General features: G+C 44.5%; 1 protein-coding gene across 3 annotated transcripts in view; it reads left to right on the top strand.

Moving 5' to 3' along the window:
- Positions 1-2006: 2006 nt before the first annotated feature.
- Positions 2007-9776, top strand: part of RUSC2 (RUN and SH3 domain containing 2) — a 98992-nt gene continuing 91222 nt past the window's right edge. For 2 of the 3 annotated variants that reach the window (XM_073618167.1, XM_073618162.1), the window contains exon 1: positions 2008-2277. The gene's annotated coding sequence lies outside the window, so the exon portion shown is untranslated. Of the gene's footprint in view, positions 2278-9776 lie in introns of all 3 variants that reach the window. The other variant, XM_073618166.1, reaches the window with a different exon arrangement.

Here is a 9776-nt window from a genome sequence, read left to right as displayed (position 1 = left end):
AGATAGGGTGATAGAAAAACTCTAATTAAAAAATGGAATGCATGCAAAAATGCATGCAGAAATGCACAGTAAATGCAGAGATTGTGGTGTAAATGAGTCCTAAAAATGCATATAAGTGCGCATGCAGAAATGCATAGGGACGCTGGAATTATGATGTGGCTGAGCCCCAAATTAAAAAAACAAAATAAAGTTATAATAAAGTAATAAATAATAAGATAACCTAAAATAATAAGATAAAACAAAATAATAACATAACATTTAAAAACTCAAAGTGAAGACTAAAAACTCTAAATAATAATAAATAAGTTCAGATAAATTTAAAAGATAAGACGATAGAAAAACACTAATAAAAAACTCAAAATAATAATAAATAAGATAAAAAAAAATGAAATAATAAGTTAAGATAGAATAAAAAATAAAAAGATAATAGAAAAACTCTAACAAAAATCTGAAAAAACTCGAAATAATAATAAATAAGAAAAAAAAATATGAAATAATAAGTTCAGATACATTTAAAAGATGAGACAATAGAAAAACACTAATTAAAAAAATGGAAATAATAATAAATAAGTTAAAAAAAAATAATATTAAATAATAAGTTCAGATAAATTTAAAAGATAAGACGATATAGAAAAACACTAATAAAAAAACTCTTAATAATAATAATAAATACGATAAAAAAATAAAATAATAATAAATTATAAGATAAAAAAAGATAAGATAATAGAAAAACTCTAATAAAAATCTGAAAAAAACTCTAAATAATAATAAATAAAAATAAGTTTAGATAAAATAACAGATAGCACGATAGATAAACTCTAATTAAAATACGGAATGCACGCAAAAATGCATGCAGAAATGCACAGTAAATGCAGAGATTGTGGTGTAAATGAGGCCTAAAATGCATATAAGTGCGCATGCAAAAATGTATAGGGACGCTGGAATTATGATGTGACTGAGCCCCAAATTAAAAAAATAAAATAAAGTTATAATAAATAATAAGATAACCTAAAATAATAAGATTAAACAAAATAATATGATAACACTAAGCGAAGACTAAAATAAAAATCTAAATAATAATAAATAAGTTCAGATAAATTTAAAAGATAAGATGATAGAAAAACACTAATAAAAAACTCTAAATAATAATAAATAAGATAAAAAAATAAAATAATAAGTTAAGATAAAATAATACAAAAAAGATAAAAATCTGAAAAAACTCTAAATAATAATAAATAAGATAAAAAAATGAAAAATTAAGTTCAGATAAATTTAAAAGATAAGACAATAGAAAAACACTAATAAAAAACTCGAAATATTAATAAATAAGATAGAAAAATTAAATAATAATAAATAATAAGTTAAGATGAAATTAAAAGATAAGATAATAGAAAAACTTTAATAAAAATCTGAAAAAACTGAAAATAATAATAAATAACATAAAAAAATATATATAATAAATAAAAAGTTCAGATACATTTCAAAGATAAGATGACAGAAAAACACTAATAAAAAACTCTTAATAATAATAAATAAGATAAAAAAAAATAATAATACATTATAAGTTAAGATAAAAAAATAGATAAGATAATAGAAAAACTCTAATAAAAATCTGAAAAAAACCTCTAAATAATAATAAATAAGTTTAAAAAAATAAGTTTAGATAAAATAAAAGATAGGATGATAGAAAAACTCTAATTAAAAAAATGGAAAAAACTCTAAATAATAATAAACAGGATAAAAAGATAACATAATAATAAGTTAAGATAAAATACAAAGATAAGATAATAGAAAAACACTAATAAAAAACTGAATAAAACTCTAAATAATAATTAAGATAAAAAATAAGATACATAAGATACATGAATAATAAAATAGGAAACACTTGACAATATCTGACAATACCGGCTACTGTGTGTCATTATGTAAGTGATCCTGGTGGTGAAGTGGTGAGGATGGAAGGAGTTAACGTTGCCTGTGCACCTCCTCTCCATCCTCCCCGCCTCTCCTCTCCTCTCCCTCTGCATCCCTGCTACCTTGCAGCCTCTCCCTCCTCTCCTCTCCTCTCCCTCCTCTCCTCTCCCTCTGGTCCCCCAGCCATCATCTCCCTGGGCAGAGGCTGAGCTGACGTCACAACAGCTGCACTGGCAGGGCTGTGTGATGGTGGGATGGTGCCGTCTTCCCTCTCCTCTGCCAGGAATGTCTTGAAGGATCCACACAAGGAGCCATGTTAGGAAGAGAAAGGAGCTGTGCCAAGGGACTGTAGGGGCCCTGGAGGTAAGGATAATAGGGGACGGGGACGGGGACAGGCTGCGCCGTGTCCTTGTACTGTCAGTGGAGAGGTGACAGCTGCAGGCGCCTCCAGGCTGCCAGCCACATAAAAAGGGGCTCTTGGATATGGCCGTGCCTGTTTATGTGTCTCCTTTGTGCGTTACACACCGGCGGTGTCACCTTGTGCATCGCCATCCACCAATTTTTCTTAATCTGCGCTCTATGTAGGCTCCTGCTTCTGTCGCTTGTGCATTTTTCTGTGTCAGCAGTTTACGCGTGTGCCTGCGTGTTTTGTTTGTGTTGCCGTGTCAGGGTGTGCGGGGAGGAGGATGACGATGCTGAGTTTTGCGTTCCTTTGTATATTTGGCTTTTTTTTTTTTTTTTTAATGATGTCTATTTAATTTGAAGACACCTAGGAGATGCCAAGCCTGGGGCGTAGCTATACCACCCCTAAGAAAAAACAGGTCCTTGTTATATCTCCTGATTATTATCATCTACCGTACACACAAAGGCCTCATAGATCAAATTTATTGGGTTGGAAACCTTATCTAGCCGATGCGTGCTGCTTCTGGTGCAATGAGGGGGAAATGCATGATCTTAAAAAGGGTCATAGATGGGCCCTGGAGGGCCATAATGGCCTCCATTTGCACCTGCTGTGTGGATGCACATGAGAGAACATCAGCTGCCTTAGGCAAGTCTGGATCTATAATTTTAGGTGGGCATGGTTCTATAACCATGGCTACTGGGGGCTTTGTCGGTAGGCCTTTCTAACTTGGTGGTCCAAGAGCAACTGCTCCATCATTTGGGGCATCATTTACCTACTGTAAGCCCCAGTTTATTTATCGGTGTATGTTGCAATGTTAGTGCTCCTGCTGATTAGAGAAGGACCGCATGACATAGAAATGTCCTGTGTGGCCTCCACAGGTCCAGTTTACTAATAAAAATGGGGCAGTTACCCTGGGCCTACCAGGTTAGGAGGATCCATCACTAAAACCCCCAAGTAATCCCAGAGTTATGATGCCCATCATAATAATTGGTGCAGTGGGACCTTGTGTGCTGACTACAGCAATAGGCATTGACCTTCGCTGGTGTGAGTAGGACCACATGGCGTAGAAGCGCCCTGTGTGGCCTCCACAGGCCCCGTTTACTATTAAATATGAGGCAGTTACCCTGGGCCCACCAGGTTAGGAGGATCCACCACCAAAATCCGCAAGTAGTCCAGAAGTCTCATTGCCCAGAGGAAGGGTTCTTCTGCCCTGATTATAGCAATGGGTAGTGGCCTTCACTGAGGCGAGTGGGTCCCCATGACTTGAAGGTGGATTGTGGGACTTCCACAGGTCCACTTTAATAATATCATTGGGGCAGTTTCTCTGATCTCACCACCAAAACCCCCAAATAGTCCAGGAGTCTCATTGCCCATCACCATAATTGGTGAAGAGGGACCTTTGAGAAGAACAGTCCCTCTGCGCCAATTACAGCAATGGACAGTGATCTTTATTGGCGTAAGACCGCATGACATACAAGTGCTCTGTGTGGCTTCCACAAGTCCAGTTTAATAATAAATATGGAGCAGTTGCTCTTGGACCACCAGGTTAGGAAAGGCCTACCAACAGAGCCCCAAGTAGCCTTGGAGTATTGCTGGCCATCACCAAAATTGATGCAGTGGGATTACAGCAATGGGCAGTGGCCTTTATCGGCGTGAGTAGGACCGCATTACATAGAAATGCCCTGTGTGGTTTCCACAGGTCCAGTTTATTATTAGAAGCAGGCCAGTTGTCCTGGGCCCACCAGGTTTTTAGGACCCACCACCAAAACCCCCAAGTAGTTCCAGAGTCTAATTGCCCATCGCTGTAATCGGTGCAGTAGGAGGAAGTGTCCCTCTGCGCTGATTACAGTGACAGGCAGTGGCCTTTATTGTTTCGAGAGGACCACATGACTTAGAGGTGCCTTGTGTAACTTCCACCGGTCCAGTTTAATGATAAAAATGAGGTGGTTGCCCTGGGACCACCAGGTTGGGTGTGTCTACCACCAAAGCCCCCAGTAGTCCATAAGTCTCTGTGCCTATCATTGTAATTGGTGTGGTGGAACCTTTGAGAGGAATGGCTGATTACAGAGATGGACAGTGGCCTTTATTGATTTCAAATGACATAGAGGTGCCCTGTGTGGATTCCACAGGTCTAGCATTATAATAAAAATATGGCAGTTGCCCTGGGCCCACCAAGTTAGAAGGGTCTACCACCAGAGCCCCACAGTAGCCTTGTTGTCCTTCTGCCAATCACTGTAATTGGTGCAGGGGGACTTTTGAGGAGAAGGGTCCCTCTATGCTAACTGCAATTGATGGGCAGCGGCTTTTATTCTCGCAAGTAGGACCACGTGACATAGGGGTGCCCTGTGTGGCTTCCACGGGTCCAGTTTAAAAATAAATAATATGCCAGTTGTCCCAGGCCCACCCGATTAAGAGTGTCCACTACCTCTGCCCTCAGAAGCCCTGGAGTGGACCATCACCATATTCGGTGTGTTGGGACATTTACGGAGAAGGGTTCCTCTGCACTGATTACAATGATGGGCAACGGCCTTTATTGGCGCAGTGGGGCCCCTTCCTTCTAAACTCTGCTAATGTCTCAAAGTAGGCTTTTGTCTCCAAAATCTAAGATGGGGAGGGGGGGGCGTTATTTTAAGAAAAGGGGAACTGGTAACTCAAAAAAATCTCACCCATGAGATACTTGCTCCGGGCCCACCCATTTCTTAAATTGGCCCAAGGAGACCTTTTATTTTATCATAAGAAAGAGGTTTAATGGATCCTCGTTGCTTTCTGCTATGTCTAGCCCTGGTAAGAGGGCATATTGTAGTATTATGTCACTGTGCCCAGAAACATCTGATGGGAGTTGTAGTCCTTTCCCCCTATGGGCCTATGGCTTGTGCATGGTGCAGGGTCTGCGGTAAATATTGCATGCTGGGACTTACAGTCCATCCACACACATCTTCTTTGTAGCACCTTTTTGCATTTCATGGCTGAACTCCAGGAAAGTAGAGCAATCTACAGCTCAGAGACAGTTGTGTGAACTGTCGTTGTGTGAACGGACTTCAGTTCTGTTTGGTCAGTTTAATGATCCAGGCACCCCTTCCAGATAGCACAGCCTGACCTCCACTGTTATACATTGTGCCATCATGGCATGTGCAAATGGTGACTTTCAAGAAATTTCCATCCGCTAAAGATTACAAAACATATCTGCTCGATGGTGGTTAAAACTGCAGGATACTTGCCGGCCGTTTAAGTGGCTATTACAGGCCTGCTAATTGAACAACGAAGGAGTAGCAGAATGTTGATAAGGTCACTCCTCTGCTCTCTCCTCCTGAAAGCATGTCCAGAGTGTTAGACTGACAGCCCTGCTTGATGCTGATTTGGCTTGGGAGTCTGGCCCCTTCCAATTCTAGTGCTACTGGAAGCTGAAACAAAGACAGATTCATATAACTATATCAGCTGCATAAAATATATCTGTAATAAATGGAAGCGGAGTGGTGCAGGGTTCAGCTTTACAAAGTCTTGAGCTGTATTGTGAAGTAGACGGTGCTGTCCATTTCCGTCCCTGTACAGCGTTACTGCACTGCCTTGTATAGCTGCGACTTTTAGTTCCTCCGATTTAATGAACATTGTCGCTTTCTATGCTGCATGCTTGGACTTGTAGTCTATTGTCCAAAGGCTAAGGGTTGACCAGCTTTGAATTTTTGTTGCATTTTACCTGTGTTGTGTGGCATGCTGGGATTTGTAGTTCCTTCACCACAGGGGTCTCCAAACTACGGCCCGCTGCAAGATTTTATCTGGCCCTCTGATGTAAGGGGACTCTGATGGGGACCCTGATATAAGGGTAGACTCTCATTGAAGGGGGCTGTGATGGGGACTCTGATGTAAGGGGGGACTCTCATGTAAGGCAGTTCTGATGGGGACTCTCATGTAAGGGGGCCCTGATGTGGACTCTCATGTAAGGGGGACTTCGATGGGGTCTCTGATGTAAGAGGGGACTCTGACGGGGACTCTTGTGTAAGGCAGTTCTGAAGGGGACTCTCACGTAAGGGGGCCCTGATGGGGTCTCTGATGTAAGGGGGCTACGGTGGGGGATCTGATAAAAGGGGGCTACGGTAGGGGATCTGATATAAGTGGGCTACGGTGGGGGCTCTGGTATAAGGGGGCTACGGTGGGGGCTCTGATATAAGGGGGCTACGGTGGGGGCTCTGATATAAGGGGGCTACGGTGGGGGATCTGATATAAGGGGGCTACGGTGGGGGATCTGATATAAGGGGGCTACAGTGGGGGATCTGATATAAGGGAGGCTCTGATGTTGACTCATGTGTGCGGGGGACTTCAATGAGGACTTTGATGTAAGGGGGGATTTGGATGGGGAGTCTCATGTAAGGGAAACTCCAATAGAGACTCTCATGCAAAGGATGTAAGGGGGAACTCTTATGTAAGGGGGCATTGATGGGGATTCTGGGGACCCTCATGTAAGAGAGACTCTCATGTAGAGGTGATGGGGACTCTGATGTAAGGAAGGCTTCAATGGGGACTCTGATGTAAAGGAGGCATCTCACATAGGGAGCCCTGAAGGAGGCACTGATGGGGACTTTTGTGTAAGGGGGACTTCAATGGGGACCCTGATGTAAGGGGGAATTTTGATGGGGAGTATCATGTAAGGGAAACTCCAATAGAGACTCTGATGTAAGGGATACTCTAAAGAGGACCCTGATGTAAAGGGGGAATTGTATGTAAGGGGGTGTTGATGGGGACTCTCTTGTAAGGGGGAATCTAATGTAAAGGAGACACTGATAGGGACCCTGATGTAAAGGGGGTACTTTGATTGGAACTCTTCATGTTCAAATATTTTATAGTAAAAAAGGTTCCAAAAGAAACCCACATACAGTAGTCTGATAGGTAGATAGGCTCTCTGATTGGAACTCTTATGTAAGAGGGCTCTGACTGGGACTCTAAATTAAGGGGGACTCTAAAGTAAGGGGGACTCTGACGTAGGGGAGCTCTGATGAGGACTCATGTAAGTGGGCTCTGATGGGACTCTGATGTGAGGGGGAGGCTCTGATGGGACTCTGGTGTAAGGGGGGGGTCTCTGATGAGGACTCTGGTGTAAGGGGGGGCTCTGATGAGGACTCTGGTGTAAGGGGGGGGCTCTGATGAGGACTCTGGTGTAAGGGGGGGGCTCTGATGGGACTCTGGTGTAAGGGGGGGGCTCTGATGAGGACTCTGGTGTAAGGGGGGGGCTCTGATGGGACTCTGGTGTAAGGGGGGGGCTCTGATGAGGACTCTGGTGTAAGGGGGGGCTCTGATGAGGACTCTGGTGTAAGGGGGGGGGGCTCTGATGAGGACTCTGGTGTAAGGGGGGGGCTCTGATGGGACTCTGGTGTAAGGGGGGGGGGGCTCTGATGAGGACTCTGATGTAAGGGGGGGGGGCTCTGATGAGGACTCTGGTGTAAGGGGGGAGGCTCTGATGAGGGACTCTGGTGTAAGGGGGGGGCTCTGATGAGGACTCTGGTGTAAGGGGGGGGGCTCTGATGAGGACTCTGGTGTAAGGGGGGGGTCTCTGATGAGGACTCTGGTGTAAGGGGGGGCTCTGATGGGACTCTGGTGTAAGGGGGGGCTCTGATGGGACTCTGGTGTAAGGGGGGGGCTCTGATGAGGACTCTGGTGTAAGGGGGGGGCTCTGATGGGACTCTGGTGTAAGGGGGGGCTCTGATGGGACTCTGGTGTAAGGGGGGGGCTCTGATGAGGACTCTGGTGTAAGGGGGGGGCTCTGATGAGGACTCTGGTGTAAGGGGGGGGCTCTGATGAGGACTCTGGTGTAAGGGGGGGCTCTGATGGGACTCTGGTGTAAGGGGGGGGGGCTCTGATGAGGACTCTGATGTAAGGGGGGGGGCTCTGATGAGGACTCTGGTGTAAGGGGGGGGGCTCTGATGAGGACTCTGGTGTAAGGGGGGGGCTCTGATGAGGACTCTGGTGTAAGGGGGGGTCTCTGATGAGGACTCTGGTGTAAGGGGGGGCTCTGATGGGACTCTGGTGTAAGGGGGGGGCTCTGATGGGACTCTGGTGTAAGGGGGGGCTCTGATGGGACTCTGGTGTAAGGGGGGGGGCTCTGATGGGACTCTGGTGTAAGGGGGGGGCTCTGATGGGACTCTGGTGTAAGGGGGGGCTCTGATGGGACTCTGGTGTAAGGGGGGGGGCTCTGATGGGACTCTGGTGTAAGGGGGGGGCTCTGATGGGACTCTGGTGTAAGGGGAGGGGGGCTATTTGGAACTCCTTTGCTTTGTTGTACTGAAGTTCTTCCTCTGTTGTTGTGAATGAATGGTGAATTTCAGGGAATATCTGATTGGCTCTTGGGGGATCAGAAAGTCATTCTGTTTCCTGCTGGAGCAAATTGGATCATCTTTATTGTTTTTTGTTTTTATTTTTAAAACTGATTCTTTTGGCCTGTGAATATACAATGTGGCCCTCGTATTGAAGATTTGGACAACCCTTCTCCAGCATATAAGGCCACGGGGGTCACATAGCGGTGATTATAAAGCACTCCTCATGGCGGATTGTACATTCTAGGACTGGTAGAGCCATACACGCTCAGGCCTTTATCTGTGCTGATCCGCTCTATAGAGGCGTACGCGGTACGTCATCGGCACGGTTTAGTACATAGCCGGCCTGTCTTTGGGTTTTCTCTTCTTTTGTGTCATTTGTGATGGTCCATTCCTCCCCATTCCCCTCCTAATATTTCCATAGACCCTGTCACAGATTGGTTCCATTCACACGTTGGTGTCACAGGCCGGGCTCAGCACATCTGTCATACGATCCGCACTCAGGCCTGTCTATGGGATTAATAATTGATCGTTCTTCGGGTCATTCTCTGTACCCCGCCCCGGAGAGGAAGCGTTAAAGACGAATAAATATCCAGACGCTCATGAAAATGGCACACCGTTATATTTCTCTATGTCTATTCTCTGTACAATACAAAGAGAGGCAGGATTGGTGCTGGAGAAGAGCGGAGAGAGAAGAGAGAGAGAGAGAGAGAGAAACAGAGAGAGAGAAAGAGAGAGAGAGAGAGAGGGGGGTGGGGGAGAGAGAGAGAGAGGGGGGGGAGAGGGGGAGAGAAAGAGAGAGAGAGGGGGGGGTGGGGAGAGAGAGAGAACGAGAAACAGAGAGAGAGAGAAACAGAGAGAGCGAGGCCTCATCATTACAGATACAGATGGAGGATCCTCAGTGCACACATTAGTCTCTCCATAGACAACACAGAGAACCATTGTACTGGGAGAGGAGGGGGGAGCACTGTGTGTACATCATTCCTCAATACAGGCACACCACCCAGACCATCACATTCCACACATTCCAACCATCCAATCACATCTCATCTCTCATCAGTTTACAGCACGCAGACCAATGGAAGATTGTTGCTGGTTGGATGATAAAAATGGTAGCTTTTTTAACATCAGCTTTATTAAATAACCAAACATGGTTT

The sequence above is a fragment of the Aquarana catesbeiana genome, linkage group LG01 (assembly GCF_042186555.1).
Source record: "Aquarana catesbeiana isolate 2022-GZ linkage group LG01, ASM4218655v1, whole genome shotgun sequence".
In the NCBI taxonomy this organism is placed as follows: Eukaryota; Metazoa; Chordata; class Amphibia; order Anura; family Ranidae; genus Aquarana; species Aquarana catesbeiana.
This window is presented reverse-complemented; position numbering and strand designations above follow the sequence as displayed.